Source organism: Psittacula echo, assembly GCF_963264785.1.
Source record: "Psittacula echo genome assembly, chromosome: 2".
NCBI classification, from domain to species: domain Eukaryota; kingdom Metazoa; phylum Chordata; class Aves; order Psittaciformes; family Psittacidae; genus Psittacula; species Psittacula echo.
Genome location: NC_137737.1, coordinates 2,389,740 through 2,410,658, shown reverse-complemented (window position 1 = coordinate 2,410,658; position 20,919 = coordinate 2,389,740).

Here is a 20,919-nt window from a genome sequence, read left to right as displayed (position 1 = left end):
AGCGAGGCAACTGCAGGGTGAAAACCCAGTAGAGTCATTTAATCTTCTTTTTGTGACTCATGTATGAGCAATCCACACCTAACTGGACAACGAGCAATGCAAAGCAATGTAATTGCTGTAAGCTGCCTGCATTGGGCAGTGAAGACTCTGCCCAAGAGCTGTCAAACTGCACTGGTCACTCCCTTTGCTGACAGCAAGAATTTTCAGATGGAAAGTTGCTTCCTTCCTCCTATTCCATAACCATAAAATTTCCATGCTGGTGGAAAGGGCTGGAAATTCCAGCTATCTGTGACAAGGAAAGTGAAGAACTGCCTTTAATACACAATCATTAACCAGCTCCTCCATGCAAGGTGCTAGCATCTCGCTTCCCTCCTTGGCATATTACAAAGAAATTAAGGAGAAATTGCTACTCGTGCCCTGAGCTCCACCGCTGTCATTTATGTGTGGGAGGACAGAAGAACTCAGTGTTCTGGGCTTTTGCTGGCATCCTCCAAAGCTCATGTGCCTTTCCACTGACTTGATTTGGACAAGGACAAATGCACAAGGCTGGTTTTCCTCTGCATGGGTCAGCTACCTTGGTGTGATGCTGGGGGAACTTCAGGTACTCCAAGTTTACCTGCTTTCCCTGCTTCTCCTAGCAGAGGCACTCATTAATTGGTAAGACTGGCTTGGTAAAATGGGTGGTAAAACAGTGGAACTAAAGAGCATCACTAGCAGTGCCCCCATGTGCAACTGAGGTGGGCAAGGTCTTCCCAAATGAAGATGGGTATTAGTACTATGGCTTGGACAGGGAGAAAATAACATTTGCTCCTTCCAGCTTAGCAGAGAAAGACATTAAAAGGCTTTTTATATCTTTAGTTCCTTGTGAACAATGTGGCTAATGCTTTCAAATGAACAGGAACATCCCTGCAATGCAATAAAAGCCCTGATTGTCAGCTTAGCTTAGCTACTGCGGGGAAGATTCTCAACATTGAGACACCCTGGTTTCCTGCAGGTCTCTCACTGACAGCAAAACTGATAGCGAATAAATAAATATACATGTCTATATATCTTATAAAACTATCATAAGAAATGCAACATGGTATTTTGTCAATGAGAAGTGATTAGACATTGCTCTGCCCTCCAAAACACTTTGGCAGCTCTCCCAAAAGAGATGTGATTTGTTTTTGTTAATCTTTAAAGACTCCCAAGCCACGCAACAGGCAGTTCACGTAATTCATTCAGCTACATTGCCTCTTCCCTTGCCAGCAGCAAGCAGAAAAACACAGACTTGCCCTTCCACCGTTTCTGTGCCTATTGATTATATCATTAGGTAAGCAAATTGGTTACCTCACTTCAGACTCAGTGCTAAATTACAGTCACTAAGGTTTGTCATCACTTTAATAGGGTATCGACTGCCATGAAAAGAATACATTGAGAATCCCTGTCTCCTAGGAGAAACGATCATGAAGGAGCATTCCCAGCTCAGGTATACTCTCACATTGTAATAAATTATCATTTATAGCAAGGTCAAAATTCAAGCCATTGTATGTGCTGCAAGCGCTCATTTCAACAGATCAAATAAATAGGCTACCCAACAAATACAGATTTCCCTACCAGTTACATTGCTCTGTCAATGGGCAGCAAGCTGGCATCCCCACAGACAGAAGCGTTCACTAGGTGTTAGTGATGGCTAAACTCCCAATGGGACAGAGAAAGGGTGGCAGGACAAGGGGTAACAGGTTAAAACTGAAACAGGGGAAGTTTAGATTGGATATAAGGAAGAAATTCTTTACTGTGAGGGTGCTGAGGCACTGGAATGGGTTGCCCAGGGAAGTTGTGGATGCTCCATCCCTGGTGATGTTCAAGGCCAGGTTGGACGCAGCCTTGGGTGCCATGGTTTAGTGTGAGGTGTCCCTGCCCATGGCAGGGGGGTTGGAACTGGATGATCTTAAGGTCCTTTCCAACCCTGACTATTCTATGATTCTATGATTTCTGGGAGCCTCCCACAGCAGGGATGCTTATCTGGTCCTGCAGGTCTAACTGCTGGGGTTTATCTCTGGCTCTGCCACTCTACTGAGGACTTTGGGCTCTGCTCCCCTCTGCCCTGGTGAGAAAAGGGAATTGGACTGCTTTTATCCACCTATGAAACAGTCCTGATGGGGGGAAAATTGGACAAAGATATGACTAAACCTCACCAGATACAGGAGTAGCCTAACCCCTTGTCTGACTCTTCCTTCACACAGAGTGCACGCTTTGAGTAAGAACTACAGCCAGCAAATAATCTGCTCCAGCCTACTCTTAAATCCACTTTCTTCTTAAAGCACAGATATAATGAGAGTGCTTTCTTTCTAGGCAGGTCAGCTTAAAATCCTCTAAGAGCCCCAGAAAGCTGCGCTGAGTCAGTGCCGAGAGCACATTGTGACTTCAGCTGCAGGCAAAGCACATTATCACCTCTCACTCAGCCTGCATTAAAGGGGCTATGTCACAAGGCAGGTTTATTTAGGTCCTGAAAGGAGAAAGATGGGCAGAGATGGCTCTTGTTGTGGTCAGGGAAGATATCAGGCACCCCGGAGATGAGGTCTCCATCCCACAGCAGCCCATGCAAGCATACCTCTTCCTCTGGGCTACTGGTGAGTGAAAAAAGTAGATACAGTCTTCTGGAAGGACCTCTCCGTTAGCAACAGGAAATGTTCATTGATTTCCATGGGCTTTTAGATTAGGCTCTTAATTGCTTTTAACTTAGGCGGGGGGTTGCAAAGCAACTTAGCAGCAAAAAGGCTGCCGCATACTTGAGCTACTCACTCACTCTGCCAGTCACCATCTTCAGGCTCTGTTCAGGCTCAGGATGGACATTCTGGTTCTCACCTACTCAATGCAGACAAAACAGATGGTCTGCTTTTCGGATTCCTGCTGTATCTCACACGTACCAGCGTTCCTCCCCGAGTCCCATGTAACACTTTCCATAGGGTTCTCCAAGGAAAGAGAATTAGCCAGCAAGTTCTTTGTATTTCCCAAGCAGCATCAGCACCAGTATGCAACACCGCTGCCCGCAGTGGTGGGATTGCAATGCACCCCAGAAGGCTGCACAAGCAGATCCTACAATGCCAATCCCACAGCAAGACACTAGGAGGGGAGAGGAAGAAATGGAGAAGGTCTCTGCACAGCTGGAGAGAAACAGCACCTCCGCCACTCACAAGGATCTCAGCTCTTATTGTACCTAAGAAAGAAGTGGAGCTGTGCACTTCGCTCTGCAATGGGAAAAACAAAGGTGGCAGATGAAGCACAAGGAGCTCCCTCCATGGGAGAGGCCATGGGTCCCAGGCAGGACCAGGAAGCATTGAAACCGGGGAGGTTTCTCATCCCCTGCAGCTCCCCTCTGAGCTCCGAACAGACATTATGAGAAACCATCGTTAGGAAGGGCCTTATCACACCTACATAACACCGAGTAGTGCCAGAACAGTTCGTTGCAGGATAAATATAGCCATGGTGTACAGCTCTCTGGACCACAGTAACTGGATGATTTCAGTTGGGTTTCTTTGTGAAGATATTAAGGAAGCTTATCATCATCTCAGGCATTGATTTAAGAAAAGGATTCGCTCGAGCACACACAAAAACCTAAGCAGCTCCAAGGCAAATAGATAACTGGGAAGGCCTGACCTGTACCACAGGAATTAAAGAGGTTGAGGCATATTTATTCATAGAATATACACTCCCTTAAGAACTGCCTGATGTTTATTGAACTGGTGACTAAATACCTTTATCAATACTGGGTCTTTCTAATGGGTATCTTTTATGATTTGTCTAGAGCAGAAACACTAGACTTGCACACAAGCACCCATGGATATTCTCAGAGAACAGTTGTGTGTGGCAAGCTGACACAGAGCAGAGGTATTCATTCCCTGCCACTTGAATCTGAAAGGAAAGTCAGGTTTTACGGTCCCTGTTTTGTTTGTTCTTGTATTCTTAAGTCGCTGAATCACACAGCGCACCAGGGCTGAAGAGTTCACAGCACTTTTCAGTCAAGGTGCTCTTCGCTGCAAGGACCCTTAGAAAAATCACCGTGCACAGCTCTCAATAGCACCTTGGGAACCTGAGTCCCAGATTCACAAAGTGACACAATTTGGTGTCTGAGCTGCTCTGGTGCTTTAAAATACTCCATCAACAAATGGTTTTTAACTGTCAGCTCTATGAAGAAGCAGAAATTAACAGCAACATGGAGATACCTGCACCTGGATAACAAGGGATGGTGCGGGAGGGATGCAGGAGTCAACAGTGCTTGCAGATGAAGACCTGAGGCATAGCTGCTGATAGGGTCCCAAAATCCACATTGCCAGAAGGCAATTAGGAATGGCACAGTTTACCTCACAGAATGATCAGATGGATTAAACAGGAATGGATGGGGAATTCCCAAGAGGCTTGAGGAAAGGCGTCAGCTTGGGAACAAGAGTGAAAGATGCCTGAAAACTTGCAGCAGTGGGGAGAAAAGTGGTAACAGCAGCAGACAAACCTCAGTCCAGCAGTGCCAGAAAGTTAGGAGGGTTAGTTATAACAGGGAATTTAGGCACTTACAGGCATTAGTTCATATCTTTAAGTATCGAGTCCCATGGTTTATCTGTTCCATTGCTAATACTAATACTGAACACGCAGTTCTCCACTTGCTGGTTTATTAGATGCCCATAACGAATCAACAAAGTGCTTTAATCCTGATTTGATTTAAACCATGTGAGTTAAGCAGTTTTTCCCTGCAACACACCAGACGTTTTCCTAACTGAAGGCGAGAGCATAAGAGGAGGATCAGGCTTATGGATCTAAATCCTAAATCCTCCCCTTATCTCTACAGAGACGACTCACAGCAGCAATGGTCCCCATCACCTGGAAGTTTAGAGCAGCATGTCAGTGCTCCATTCAGGGCTTTGAGATAAGAGGTGCCATATAAAAATAGTTTATGTTTAACACTTTGGCAGGTGTGACATCCCATCTCATAAAGGACAATCAGAGACACAGAGGGGACAACACATTACAACTTATCTTATGAATCCACCCCAGCAGAGCTTAAGGGCTTATCCAGCAAAGCAGAAAGAGCGCAACCAGGAACCACCCGGAGGATTTCATTCGTTAAACGTTGTATTTGACTCCCTTTCAAACCCATTCTGCTATATTACTTTTTTAAGAGGTGAAACAAGTTGGTATTTAAACCCTGGTGCCTTTTCAAATGGGAACAGATACAACTCAGAGCTCAACATTTAAAGCCTACCTAAACCTTAGGGGTTTCTGTAGTTTCAAGCGGAACTGTGCTGCCATTTGTGCTCTGTTCAAGGCAAGACACATGCAGCCCTAAGCCCATATGTGCCTGGATAATGAAGATGCCTCCTATTAGCCAGACACTTTCTGAACTTGTGCAGTCAGCTGTCTCTAACAGAGACAATTTAGCAGCCTTTGCTTTCCCCACAACAGCTTTATGTGTACAGATTAAAGGACCCAATCCTGAAGTTTTTACTCTCGAGAACTTGCGAGTGTGGCTGATCTCAACCCTCATGAATTACGTGTGGAGATCTTTTTCCTTCAATAAGTTCCATAAACCCACTGTGGCTTGGTTGGTTTGGTTTTCCAAGGGACTTATAAAGCTAAAGTTAAGAGGAAAGCCCAGGAAGACAGAGATTTGCACACATAGGCCAAGTGTGTGTACACATAGGCCAGTGCATCAACTGAGTATCCACCAGGACTGGAAATGTGATGGGATTCAGTCAGATTCCAACCCAAACCATTCTATGATTCCATGGTTTGGAGTTTATTTCTATGTAGGAAGCAAACTGCAGGAGAAATTTAGCTCAAAGCAGTGCCTGTAGCACAGGGATGGGAACAGAGGCTGAGGAAGCAGAGAAGTCTCTCATTTGTCTTCTGAAGTTCCTCCATGTTCTCCAAGGGTGCAACCAGGCTCTAGGGAATGGACCAGAGCAAAACGTGTTTGTTCCTAAGACTCTTTCTTAAATAACCTAAGGAAAACCACATAATCCCTGCCCCTCATCACTGGCACCACAGTCCTGACACAATCTGAAGGGGGCCTACAAGGATGCTGGGGATGGACTCTTCATCAGGGACTGCAGTGACAGGACAAGGGGTAACGGGTTCAAACTGAAACAGGGGAAGTTTAGATTGGATCTAAGGAAGAAATTCTTTACTGAGAGGGTGGTGAGGCACTGGAATGGGTTGCCCAGGGAGGTTGTGAATGCTCCATCCTTGGCGGTGTTCAAGGCCAGGTTGGACAGAGCCTTGGGTGCCATGGTTTAGTGTGAGGTGTCCCTGCCCATGGCAGGGGGGTTGGAACTGGATGATCTTAAGGTCCTTTCCAACCCAAACCATTCTATGATTCTATAAGGATGGGGTTGATGCCTCACAGCTGCCAATGGACCTCCAGGAGCTGCAGTGACCTAACTTTAGGTAAAATCTGCACGGCAGGTCTAGGAAATTCACCCTCATCATTCTCTTGGCTCGAGCATCAAGACCAGGCAGAAACTGCCTGAGCTCAAGCACAGGTATTTCCTTCATGGTCTGACAGAGCTCTGGGGCCACTTTCACCTTCAGGTGTGAAAATCACACGCCATGCATAGCTTTGTGCTATCTGTGCATGTGCAGACGCCCTGTGACTCTTTCAGGAGATCAGCACAGCACCGTTTTTCATCAAAAGTGTGCTTGAGAAGGGAAATCCCTTTTAAACTTCCCAATCCCGGACTGGTTTGGGTTGAAGGGAGCTTAAAGCTCATCCCGTTCCATCCCTTGCCATGGGCAGGGACCCCTTCCACTAGAGCAGGTTGCTGCAAGCCCCTGTGTCCAACCTGGCCTTGAACACAGCCAGGGATGGGGCAGCCACAGCTTCTTTAGGTAATTAAGGAATTTCCATTCTACTTGTTATGTTCATAGAATTCTGTCTCCCCTCACCCACATCTTATCTTTACAGGGAGCATTCTCAGAAGAACAAGGGCTAATTGTGAGGAGCTTTACAGGTCATGGTCCACCTCAGGCCACAAATCCCTGCCTCTGACTTCACCACTCCCACAACAGCCCTGTGCAGGGTCCTCACCAGAGATGATGATCATTCAGGGTCTCGGGTCCTGCTTTTGGGCATATGCTACAACTGGTAGCAATACACATAGAAGAGATGCACAGAAACAGCAAGCACTGGTTACAGCCCAAGGTAGTTTGAGCTCTGCGGATCCAGCAACATGATTTCATAGGGCAAGCTTTTGAAAATAAAACAAGTGTTTAAGATTAGAATCTTCAGTTGCAACTGAACAGTGCATTCAAGCTCAAGGACCATCAAGTACTGATATACTCAAAGGAGATCAATACCAGATCCCATAACCTATTTCCTTTCCAGGCACAATCACTTTAATTCAATTTGATCTAAACACTACAAATTCTATCCGTACCTGTTGCTAACAGGGATTGGCTATGGAAACCAAAGAAAGGTCAGTGGGGTGTGCATCTTAGCATCAGTGACCACCTCCTTTGGTACCGTTTTAAGTATCCACAGCATCATTAAGTCATAGCTGCGCCTTTCATTAGCAGTCATCTCGCTCGAGCTGTGGCAGACGACAGAGACCTCTTGTGGAAGAACCGTGTACTGCAAGCACACATACACCACCTCCTGGGTACCTTCCTTGTCTTGTCCCGCTTTCAGTACTAAAGGGCTCTTTAGCGGACATCCTCATTTGATCTTCCCCATGGATTTCATCTCAGGCACCTGCAGCATGGTGGGAAGAAAACATCCAAGCACCTGGAAGTTTCTCCTTCTTATTTTTAGGCTCCTAAAGAAGCAAGAATGTAAGATTACAAATAGCTCAGAGCCAGTGGAGGAAAACAAAGCTGCTGTGACACACAACAGGCACCAAAAATCCAAACATGATGTATGGAAATTTATTTTTCTCTAAAATGAGAAGCTTTTCTGCATCTTATGGCTCCATTTGGTTGCTTGCAGAGCTGGGTATGTTCCACACTAACAGTGAAAAGTGTTTGAAACAGAGTACAGGCATATCTGCGAATGTGGGTTCTGTGGAGGATCTCTACACACGCTCACTTCGTAACTAGGATAGTAAATAAGATGCTGTGACAACATCAGGAGGGTTGTCTGTGCCTTGGTGCTCGAAGAGCTCATGTATCCTTACACAACTCTAAGAACAGCTCATTCTCACCAGAGCCTTCCTCTTCAGAAAGCATTACAAGGCAAGGCTAATTCAACAGCAGTGATCACAATGAACTCCCAGACTCAGCCCCAGCGGCCGGTGGCCACTAGGACCTGCAGTCAGTGCCTCATCACTGCCTTGCTGGGGTGGCAGCAGCCCTGGCATGGCTTAAACCCATCACTTGACAGGTCAGGTCTCAAAACTTGGGCTGAAAACAACCCCAGCAGAATACCTGACATGGCCCAAGGAATCGGGGACCAGAGGTGGTTGCAATTGTTTCCCTGGCCATTGCTCTGGTGTCGGTTCATTTACAGCAGTAGCACCGGTGGTCAGTGGTTTCGGTATGAGGGCAGCTGCTTCCAGGCAGTAACTTGGAAAGCTCAGCACCATCCCAGCACCTGAGCTGTGCCCAACATGAAAGCTACTGAGGGACCACCTACCAGGCTGCTGCCTCCTGTGGTGGGGAGGGAATTGCTCACCAGCACTTCAAAGGCCTTTTCTGTGCCAGGTGCCTCATCTTCCCATGATGACACTGAAGTCTATAGGGGGAAGCTGGGCATGAGAACTGGAAGAAGCAGAAAGAAGACATCAGGGGAAAACACTGGGAAACAAAGGTTGCTGAGATCCAAGTCCTCCTCTGAGACCCTGCCTGAGGACAAACCGCTCTTTCAGCTGCCTCCTGCCTACCCCAGTCCTTTTAGTGGCTTGGGAATGGCTGGTCCAGGACCATGGTGTCCAAGCTCCAGCAGCACAGGTCAGCACAGGGACAAAGCTCCTCAGCTCTGACTCAGAGAAAGCAGCCCACATTGCTTAGTAAGATACAGCACAAAATAACATGTTTCATCCCTGGCATCTCCATCTATTTATCACTCAGGGACACGAGTCTGTCTGAATCCTCCGTGGTATCTGATGGTGTCAGATGGCACGTCGCTGACAACTCTTCTGCTCCTCTCAGGCACAGCAGCAGGCACAAATCCGGGTGTTTATCTCCAGAACAGACAGGAGGAGGCGAGGGAAAAGCAGTGGCCAAAACAGCCAAGCCTTCAGACCATAAAAACCCACAAGGTGTTGTTTGCTGCTTGCTACAGGCACTGTTTGCATCAGTGAAATCATAGATCCCAGACTGGTTGGGGTTGGAAGGGACCTTAAAGCTCATCCAGTTCCAATCCCTGCCACGGGCAGGGACCCCTTCCACTGGAGCAGCTTGCTCCAAGCCCCTGTGTCCAGCCTGGCCTTGAACACTGCCAGGGATGGGGCAGCCACAGCTTCTCTGGGTACCCTGTGAATGCCCACATTAGCTCTCTATGTGGAGCTAATTTCCTTGCAGAGCAGCACCCAGAGTCCCCTCATTTCTGTGCCAAGAGCTCCACCCGGTGGCCTCCCCAGCCATGGCTTTCTCCTTTAGAACTGGAATACTGAAGAGGAAGTAAAACAAATCAGAAGCTTGGGGCTGTGCCTGGAGCTGTATGGACAGAACTGGGCAAAACCCGTGTTTACTGGATGAAACCCAGCCACTACACGAGCAATGAACAAGATCCTGTGTTACAGCTGTCCCATGGAAGAGGGAAGAGGTGCTGGGACCAGGCTGAATGTGCAGAGCTGTAGAGGCTTTGAGAGAGCAAGCTCTGGTCCCACTTATGACAGGCATTTGCCTCCTCTTGTCCATCACCTCACCTCCCAGGAGAGCATCCTTGCTGCTCCTGGTGGGCAAGTACCACCATGCTGAAGGTGCTGTGCTGCACAGCAGGGTGCCATCAGCAAACCAAGGCAGGTCCAGTACCGCTGGCCTGCACAGTGATGGGCACTCATCTCCCCATTTGAACCCTCCCTTCACTCTTGATGCGCACCTACACAGGGTGTTTCACAAGCTTATTGAGGCTCTCTCTGAAGCTTTGAAGACCTTGAGGCCTGAAACTGAGCGTTTATCTTGTGTTTCTCACACGCTGCTCCCATGCTTTGCCTGGAGGTGTGCGTTCATTGGGTTCCCTGGGGCACGCTCACCAGAAAAGACCTTCCTGAGCACCTTGGGGCTTCTGTGTGTATTTTCCAGCTGCCTGAAGCAGGAATACATTAAACAATACAGTCCCAGCAAGGGGAATGGCCCTGGGAGTATAATTTACACAGATTTCATTGGCTGTTAGTGGAAATTTCAGGAAGGAAAGAAAATGCACACTTACATTGAGATGGAAATGAAGTGTGTCCATCTAATTCCCTGTAGCTATGCAACGAGACCCACGTGCCAAGGGTCCAAAAGCTCCAATGTGTTTAGTGCAGTGCTCTGAGGAGTTTCCATAAGCTGAATGGATCAAAAGGAAAACCAAAATGAGTACAAGCAAGCCATGCTCTGGCACAGAAGACCCCATCAACCAGGCAAGTGACCTCGCTTGGAGTAATGGTAAATACAAAGACCTCACATGAGTATGAGCATGGAGGAGGAAAGGGTTGGGAAAGGCTACTTTGGGAGTGAGCAACCTACACAGGACACCTGCATGCTCAGCCTGGCATCATGGCACCCAGTCACACAACATGCCTTAGCTCATAAGGACACAGCTTAATGCCCAGCTGAAGCATTCAGTCAGCTTATGCAGCCCTTCACCTCCATTTTTCCCCTTCTCATTTCTCTTTCCTTTCCTGTCCTTTCCACTTCCATTTTCCTTATGAGTTCCCCCATCCCTGGCAGTGTTCAAGGCCAGGTTGGACACAGGGGCTTGGAGCATCCTGCTCTAGTGGAAGGTGTCCCTGCCCGTGGCAGGGGTTGGAACTGGGTGAGCTTTAAGGTCCCTTCCAACACAAACCAGTCTGGGATTCTGTGATTCTATGAGTTTAGAGAAGATGGTTTCTATAGCCTGTGAGCAGCCCAGCTGTCCGGTCATGCAGCTCTAGCATGACAAACACTACAGACGTCTGATAAACCCATCCAGCATGCACTTGTCTCGTTTATCTCCTGGATGTCACTTTGCCTGAACACAACCACATCAGAAGAAACCTGGGGGGTTTTCTGCTATAATACCAAAGGCGCTTTCGTAAAGACAGAATCACCTAAAAGGCTCTTCAATTCGAGAGGCACTTCAGGACACTGCGGCTCTGTAAACTTCCAGCATTTTAGGTAATTGAAAAGTCCTCTCAAGTGCTTGGTACCGAGAGCAGTTTAGCTTCTGGGACAAGGCAGCACCACTGGTAAATATGAGTGAAGTACAAACACCTACAATCATTAGTACAAACACATATGATCATTAGTACAACCACATATGATCGTTAGTACACATACAATCACATACTATCATTAGTACAAACACATACAATCGTTAGTACAAACACATACAATCCTTAGTACACATACGATCTTTAGTACAAACATATATGATCATTAGTACAAACACATACGATCCTTAGTACAAACACACACAATGGTCAGTTCAAACACATACAATCATTAGAGTCAACACACACAGGCAGGCTCCTGTTGCATAACAACATGTAGTGTCAAGCTTTAGTTCCCTAAAACTGCAAGGACCCAATTTTATAGAGAGGCACTGAAAAGAGAAGCCTGCACTAATTTGAGACACAGAACGGCATGACCTGAGTACAGGCTTTTTCCAGGTTTTAGCAGTCGCTCAGTGAGCATCAGCATAGAAACCTCATCAGAATACAAAAACAAAAGTTTGAAGCCCAAATTATCCATCTCTTGCTCAAAGCTCTTTGGGAATTGATTCAGATGTTTTTGTTTCAAACCACCATTCCGTTGTCCGTAGGAAATGGGCGATCACAACAGCAGCATTTGCTTTGAAAACACAGTAACATGATTGGATTTTCCTTTGACATAAGTGTTCTTGATGTCACTGTACGTAAAGCAACATTTTCAACAGGTCACTGCAGTTTCCCCAGCCATACCCTTTTTCATGTCGTCATCTTTCCCTCTGAGATACATTGCATGCTGTGACACTTGTCAGCTTGAATCCACAGCTGCATCTACTTTCCAAAGCCAAGTTTGCAGATTCCAGCAAAGGATACAGGCAAGAAGATGGTTTCCCTGCAGCAACTGCAAAAACATGGCTTGCTGCTCCCTTTCCCTGGGAATTTCCATAGGGATTGCTTCTAGTAGTAACATTCTGAAGAGAGGCATAGGATTTGGTTGTTTGTGAGCTGCTGTTTACACCCTCCTTACACTTCCTCTGGCACAACAAGGGTCCACCCTGGAGGGTCCCTGGATGCTGCCCCACAGAGGGTATTTTGAGCAGCCTTTGTAGACCTCCTTTTCCTTAAAGCTCACAATAGGGACCTATGTACTTAAAAGTCTTCATATTACGTGCCACTAAATCTCAGCTCTCAAAAGTGTTTCTCCAGCTGCAAGTCCCAAGCTATTAAGGTCTGTATGTGCTGCGGCTACACATAAGGGAATGAGACTGGTGTAAAAGAGGAGGCAAGACCCAACCTAGAAAGTGCTCGTAGCTTGCACACAGCACAGGGTATAGACAGTGAAATAAGCTGAACCATGCACTTAAGCATGGATATCGATCCCACTGTAGGCTTGATCAGCCTAAGGAGTTAATACCTGAGAAAATGACAGCAAGCCTGTTGGAGATCAGACCTGAGAATGCCAAAGCTTGTACCCATCTCCAAAGCATTTTCTGCTCAGTTGAAGGCGTGAGCCAGCCCTGTCCCTTCTCTAGAGCAGTGACTGTGGAGTGAGCAACCTTGAGGTGCAGAAGGAGAAAGGGAATAAGCTGTTCTTCAAACCCATTCTGGCCATGAGCAGAAGCACTGAGCTAAGGCTTTGGCAAGAGAGACTCACTTGGCAAGAGGGGAAATTAGGAAACGCTTTCTGGCAGTAAGCAGAGCAAAATACTATTGCAGATTGCCTGGAAAGCAAATGAGATCCTTTTGTTTGAGCTTGGGATCTTTTTCTTTTGAAGAACAGGATAGCCAGTGTGAATCCGGAATGCCACGGGCATCTTACCTGGGAAGATATGGAGTGGTGACCTCCTGAAATGCCTCCTAGCTCCCTGGAGAGTCACAAGGGGAGACTGCAGCAGATAAGCCAGCTCTTTGCAACCCCTTTGAACCTGGGGTTCTCACTTCCCAGCTCAGGTCTCTCGTTTGTGACCTTTATTCCCTGCTCCACAGCCCCACGGTAGACCTGGGCCTTTGGCATCGTGCAGGTGTGCAGTGACCAGCCCTGGCTATGGGAGTGCAAAGGAGGGAGCTGGGTACACGAGACCCACGCTCATTGCACAGAGTACTGATGAATCTGATCAGTAAAGAAGTCTCATGACCTAAGCTCACCACTGGACCTGGAGGGCTAGGAAGGTAAGTAATAATCCTATCTGTCCACTGCACCCATCACACACATCATGCTTATAATAAGCATTACTGTATGTGGTTATAATTGAAAAATGCCACTTATTTTTAACCTCCAACTGCATTTAAATTCATTGAGTCCCAGACAGAAGATATTTCACCTTTTGGTTACCATCTGCCAGCACTCCAGATACCAATTACCATCCAACACCACAGTAAGAAATGTTTAGGTGAGAATCACAGAATGGTTTAGGTCAGAAGGGACATTAAAGATAATCTAGTTCCAAGCAGGTTACACGCTGGCCTCCTGTAAGACGTGAAGGGAAGCAGTCATTCTCTAGCAGAACTAAAGTCCAGATGAGAGACCCTGAACCCAGCCTTACTCAAAAAGCAGCCTCCCTCAGCCCCTTGCTTCTCTTCCTGCTCCTCCTCCTCCTCTCTGCTGCTAGGGTTTTACTCTTTGCATTCCTCCTGTTGAAACCAACCCAGTTGTGAGGACTGACTTTTTGAACCCAAGTTAATTCAAGCCTCTTTGAAGATACTTTGCAGCAATGACAAAACAGCTTCTTTCTCCCTGCCTGCTTCTAAACCCATCGCTGACAGCCTCCCTAACCTTTCCCTGCCTGAAGAAGTGCTCTGTTTCTCTCCACTGCATAATTCCCCTCCCCAGGCTAACACCTTTTAAACTGAATTTACTTAGGGGAATCTAACCAATTAGACATGTAAGTCAATTAGGCTGATTGACAGCAAGATTATGTCTAGCATAATCTTAATTGTGAATGCAAACACTCAGCTGGAATAAATACCAGCCTTGTAAGGACTTCCTGAGGCTTAATTAGTTAATGTTCATGTAGAGCTTTGAACACACAAAGTGCTGTATGAACACTAGGTGCTATCCTCGACATTCCTAGTAATGGAGGCTTCAAAGCTGGATATGGCAAACATGAGATGAGAGGATTTCAAGGACAGAAGTGACCCTGACCGAGGCTGCTGTGGACCACAGCTGCAGGAGCTAGAGGACAGATGGATGTCTATCCCATCCTGGGATGCCTCATCCCTGGCAGTGCTCAAGGCAAGGTTGGACACAGGGGCTTGGAGCAAGCTCTAGTGGAAGGTGTCCCTGCCCATGGCAAGGGTTGGAACTGGATGAGCTTTAAGGTCCCTTCCGTCCCAAACCATTCCATGACAGTCAGGGCTCTTCTCTAACACCTTTCTGCACCCCTTTTGCCCCTCAGCAGAATGGCAGCAGCCCCTGACTCCCAGTCCTCCACATCAGCCCTTTTCCCCACACCAGGATCAGCTCGGTTGGCAGAACAAGAATGAATCCTGGAATCCAGCTGCCCTGCACCTTGTGCTCCAGCATCCCTCCCAGGAAGGAATTCAGGTCGCTGTGCTTTTATAGAAGGCCTATTGCAAAGCCGTTCACTGAGGCACCAGGCACTAATGCCTAACAAGTAATCAAGAGCTCAAGTTCATTAAGGCCTCTGAGGATCTCCAGAAGCACCACCGTTATGATCAGTTAACACAGATATAGCAAAGGTATAAAATTTACAAGCTGTATTTTTTCACTGAAAAAGACCACACCTGAAAACCAATAAAATAAGTATAATGCTGACTATACCAAGGAAAATAAAGATTGCTTCTTTCAGCCCACACTGAACCAGTCTATTCAAAACTGCAAATGCGTTTGCATATGTGCACCGAAAAGCTTCTAGTTCAGGACTCACTAAATATAGGTTGGACTGGTATGAAGAAAATATTCCACAGAATCCAAACCCCTGTAGCCTGCCAATAAGGAGGCTCCCACTTCCAAACCCTAAGCTGTCCCATCCTTACCCTTCCCAGTCCATTTGACGTTGAAAACAAACTGAGTGACAGCAAATCCAGGTTCCTTGCCAGAATGAAGCTGCTGAATCTCTGCTTATTCTCTTCCCAGAATCCATCATAGAGGATCTGTCCAAGAGTTTACCCAGTGTATCCTCCTGGTAAAGGCTCTGTAGTTGTTGCTAGAATTTATAGCAACCCCATCACTGCTTCATTAGGACAATGATCTGGCAACAGTATTTTTGATAGCCTTTTAAGTATTCCTTTTGGAAAACATTTGTGAACGAAACTTTGCTGATGGCAAGTACATCGAGGGCAAAGCTTAATGTCAGAGAAATCTGTTTCTCACTAACTGGATTAGCAACAAGCAGAAAGTATTTTAAACGAAGGGTGGGATTTTCAAAGCTGATTGCTGCAGAAGCATCAACTGTGCCCATCATTCCACAGAAAGGGATAAACTAAACCCCTTGTTTAGGGCTTTTAAGATCCCACCCTCAGAGCTTCAAATTAATAGAAGAAATATTTCATCATAAACGAAACACCGGGTCATTTTCAGTGACCATCGTACTCAGTGGCTTGCATTGACAATTAGAGAACACACTCTTTTTCCTGCTTACAAAGATCTTACCTGCATCTCTTTGTTAAAGCTTTTCTCAGGTGAACTGTGCACCTAAACACAGGTTTTGGAAGCTTCTGATGTTGCAACCTTACCAGCCATTTGCTATTCATTTATGTGAGGCTTCATCTGTCAGGAGGAAGTTCCTCCTGTCACATTCTAACATCCGGCTCCAACTGCTTGTTCCTTGAACTGCATGGGTTATAAAAGCATTTAAAAGTAATCTTCCATCAAATTCCTGCGGCTGAATAATTGCTCAGTTATTTATATGGCGCAGCAGTGCTGCTTTAATGTCTTGTAAGGGATTCTCCTCCTTCCCTGTTGTTACGGAATTAGGATCCAGGTGGGATAATGCTAGTCGTTGCTATAGTATCTGCTTGGAATCTCCACGCACACAGGAATAACTAGGGAACCATCACAGGAATGTTACACACCAGTAAAGGAAGAGATATTGGTTTTATTTCACTCGTAAAACTTTGTTAGATTTGTCCACAGCATTGATTTACTTCAGAAAATAAAGCATTTTGGAAAAAGTTACATTTTTTTTTTTTTTCCAGCTTTTCCTCCTCTTTTTTTATTTTTCCCCTACTTTTTTCTTTCAGAACCTTTTTTTCTTTCCAGTGGTGAGGGGTTATTCACACAGCATCTCTGTTTAAAGGACACAGAAATAATACCCTGTCAGGACAAGCGCTGGCCAACACGCTCATATTTTGAAGGACCAACCATTAACATCCAATTGGAATACCCATCAGTAACACAGCTTTCACACATCAGTCACCATCTGAACATTATTTTGGCCAGTATGTTTCCAGCCAAGCTGATATGAAAAACATGTTTGCAACCCATTTAGCTCCATCCTTTCACTGCGCACACAGGTTTCTTCTCAGCCGGGTAAATAAGCAGGTTATATGCTGAAGAAGTACAGTGTCATTAACTGCCAACTTTGCAAGCTGGGTAGTTGCAAGCGCTTTGAAGAGTGCAATTTTGTGATCTGAAAAGCCAGCAATAAGGTTTTCTTGACATCTTTCCACAGCAGTTAACAACCACACACTTCAGTTTTGGAGGCAAATTGTCTTCATTGCTGAAATCCTTGACATTAAACATCACCTAAAGCGTTTTAGGCTGAGGCTCTTCATGATAAGTGCCTTCTTACAATACAGTGGTTGCCACTGAAATCTAGAAAGCTCTATCAACTAACACAGCAATGGCAACACAGGAATAACCTTCTGTCCATGACACCTCGCTGTTTCACAGTGGTTAGGAGAACCCCTTATTCAGTCCCGCACCTTATCCAACACAGCAATCTCAAACACCCCCAGAAGTTGACTCTTGTGGCACCTATTTATCCCTAGCAATGCACTGCATGGCTCAGTGTTCTTGCTATCAAATATATCATGTCATGAAACGGGTCGGGTTGAAAAGAACCTTAAAGCTCCTCCAGCTCCAACCCCTGCCACGGGCAGGGACACCTTCCACTGGAGCAGCTTGCTCCAAGCCCCTGTGTCCAACCTGGCCTTGAACACTGCCAGGGATGGGGCAGCCACAGCTTCTCTGGGCACCCTGTGCCAGCGCCTCAGCACCCTCACTGTAAGTATTCTTATTGCTTGAATTGCTGAAGCACCTTCTGCAGGAACAATCCTGCACCTTCTCTAAACTTTCAGATGGTTCCACCTTTTTGTTTCAGTTTCAGACAACTCAAAACACTTCCAGGGACAGTGTTAAGGTATCAGCTTTAGTTTTCTATTTTGTCTTTCTCCAATTGCTACGTTATCAAAACAGCCCTAATGTAAAATGATAAAATTCTGCAGGAGTACATCATCTGTCCCTAGCTCAAGGCAACAGAATAAATCAGCAAACTGAATGATACATGGGGTCATCTTTTCTAAAGGAACAGCATGTAGCAGTGACAATCTTAATGGCCCATCTCTTAAAAAGACATTGCTGGACTCTGACTTCAACTACCAGTGATGGAGGAAACACGAGTGAATCCCACTCCTACTAACAAAGCATTAAATCCGGTTTAATTCCCTGCATATACGCACCGTTAAAATACAATGCAATAAATTTGAGTGATTATCATAAAACCTATTTGTTTCTAACAGTTATTCTAGCAGGAGTGAGGAGGCTGAGGTCTCTTTGAGCACCAATAAATGAGAGTCTGTACTGATCCTCACTAGCAGCCACTTTATCACATGTGCTCAAATCCAGAGAAAGTAGCTTCTTTGAAAACATCATCAGTAGATAAGATGTAATTTGATTTTCACTGCTACAGCTGATACTGCAGGGAAATACTGGCTTTAATAACAGAACTGAAATATACACAAGCTCCTAATACACTGCGTCCTTTGAAAAGCCACTTCTGGAATCAATTCATTTTCAATGCCTGCTTCCACAAACAGAGCAAACCGTTTTCTAAACAAACTTGGATTTTGCAGGGGAAGAATTAACGATGGGAGAATTCAGTTTCCAGTGCATTAAGCTTCAATGAAGCTAGCTCTGCTCATCACTATTACTTTAACATCATAGCAGACACAATGCAGTACAAGGAGAAAAACGGTGTAGGAATGAGTATTAGCTTTGGTCTTGCATAGTGTTGTTTTTAATAGGATCACACAGCAGCAAAGAAAAACACATCCGTAAGTGTTCAAAGGACTGCTGCACTGGGACAGGTCTGTGTGAAAATGAGGGTACACACAGCACTTACTGCAAACCTTCTAAAACAAGCACGTCCCAAATAGTTAAATTGACAGGAAAATCTCAATTTTAAATAAAACCTCAAAATACAACACAATCGTTTCCCAGTTTATTGGAAAGAACATTGAAATATAACATCCACTATAGAGTTTGCTTCTACTGAAGGGACTGACAGAACAAACACTGTCCTGCTGAAGTCCGTCATGTATTCTAATTTAGAAAAGGACACTTCCAGCCTAGTTGCAAATAAACCTCACTGCAGAACAAGCAGTGCCAATACACACTGTCAGCCCTGTTAAAGTCCCCACATTCCTTCCAGGAGCAAGAATGTCAATAGTAAATAATAGTGCTGGTGGGCTCAGAGAGGACAGAAAAACGCATGCCCAGCAACATAAAAAGCATTTTCCACTCGTTGCTTAAATGAAGAGAAATCTAGGCAACAGAAGAAATGGTAGGAGAAAGATTTCAGAGTGATACTTACTTGTCTTTGGGGAGATCAGTTTAGAAGCACAGCAAATTTACTGTATTCTCAGGCAGGCTGGATACTGCCCCAAATCTGGATACTCACGCAGAAGCAAGCAGTCAGCTCCAGTAACTTCTTGCTGCTACTACTGGCATGGTAGGACCATAACCCAAAAGGCCCAAGCTCAGAGGACAAGATCCCACTATCCCTCTTTCACTCTACAGCCAAAGATTTCAGTAACAGAGATATGGGAAACCCACCTATAACGTCAGTCAGAACAGAGATGGCAGACTTAATGGGGTTTGAATTCGGCTATTCCACAGAGTAGCTAAACAATGTTCAGTGAAGGAGTCCCTGGATAAAAGAATTCAAGTGTCTGTGTCTCAGAGGAAGCAGAGTCTCTGCTGTACTGCCCTTCAATCACAAGTCGCTTGGGCACACAGGTTTAAATATTAGGGGACTAAAGATATACAGAAGGACCAAATTCCTATTGCTTCAAGCAATGACTGGGGACCTGAACTCCTTAGGGCAACACAAAGGCAGAGCAACACTGGAAGCAATGAGAGAAAAGAAGGAATATCTATGTAAGAAAGAAAGAGGAAAAACCCTGAGAAGCACCTGGAAGCTTTTTCAGCCTCCAACCTGAAGAAAGAGAGCCTAAAGCCACACATCTATTAGTAATGCCAACACAGAAGTTCCTCAGTGCTGCCAGAGCAGTGTCTGTACTTACAAGCAAATTCTCTGCCTTCTGCACTATAAGGCTGTAGAGAGTTCTTGAAGGGAAAAAGGCAACTCGATTGTAAAACTCAGATTCGTGGCTGATAAAATGGTCTCTTTTTTGTCACTTCAAACTTTATTCCTAAATTAATATATTAAAAATAATATAATTACAAAATATGATGTTGAAAGTCAGAGGCTATTTGCCCACTGTTTCCTATCCAAAATACACTTAACAGAGAAGTTATTAGTAGTACTCAAAGACCACATAATGCTCTTAGAATATTAGGTTGCACATAGCCTTAACTCATGAAAGCACTTAAATCTATTCTTGTTTTCAGGAAAAGGGCAAATATTCCTAACTCAGAGCCTTCAAAGCAGAGGTATGATACATCATACTTGGGCATAGAGCAGAGATTTGACTGGTTTGTTTCACAAATCCTTGAATTCCACAGCAAGTCTCAGTCCAATGTGTATTAAAAATAAGCCGGTTCAACTGAAAGCTCAATTCTCATTTAAGAGCCAAGTTGTCTCTACTTTCACACATCATTCTTGCAGCAAAACAGTCACGAACTGAAACAGAAACATGATGACAGTATCCCACACTCTGGGGTAATTCAGAAAGTTCACACAAATTATTAGCACTCACCAAAAATAACATTCTGGTTCATAGAGTTATGAAAATGTTCTACTGATTCCAAAATGCTTCTGACACTTCCATTGTGAAATACCTAGGCAGAGCAGCAGCTCTGCAAATAGAAAATACCCTCATTTATTTCTACAAGCTATGAATTCAATGCCTATATTACTAATATTTTAACATCAATATTAGTTGCCAGCACGTGGAACTCATGGACAAAGCACTATAAAATGGACAACTCAAGTGCTTTTGGGATTGGAATAGTTAACCCAAAATCGTGAGACTCAAACGCTGCTCTGGGTCATAGACCTTCTCAGGACTGGAATTTCTCCCCCACAGGATCTCTTTAAAACTGCATCAAATCACATTATAAAAATACAAGCAGCGAAGCATCTGACACTTCCCCTGGGAGACCTTTCCATAGCCAACAAGCTGTTGTTTTCCCCCAAGCTGCATTTTAATGTAATTTCATCCCATTGCCCATTCTCATGGAAGTGAGGAGAAA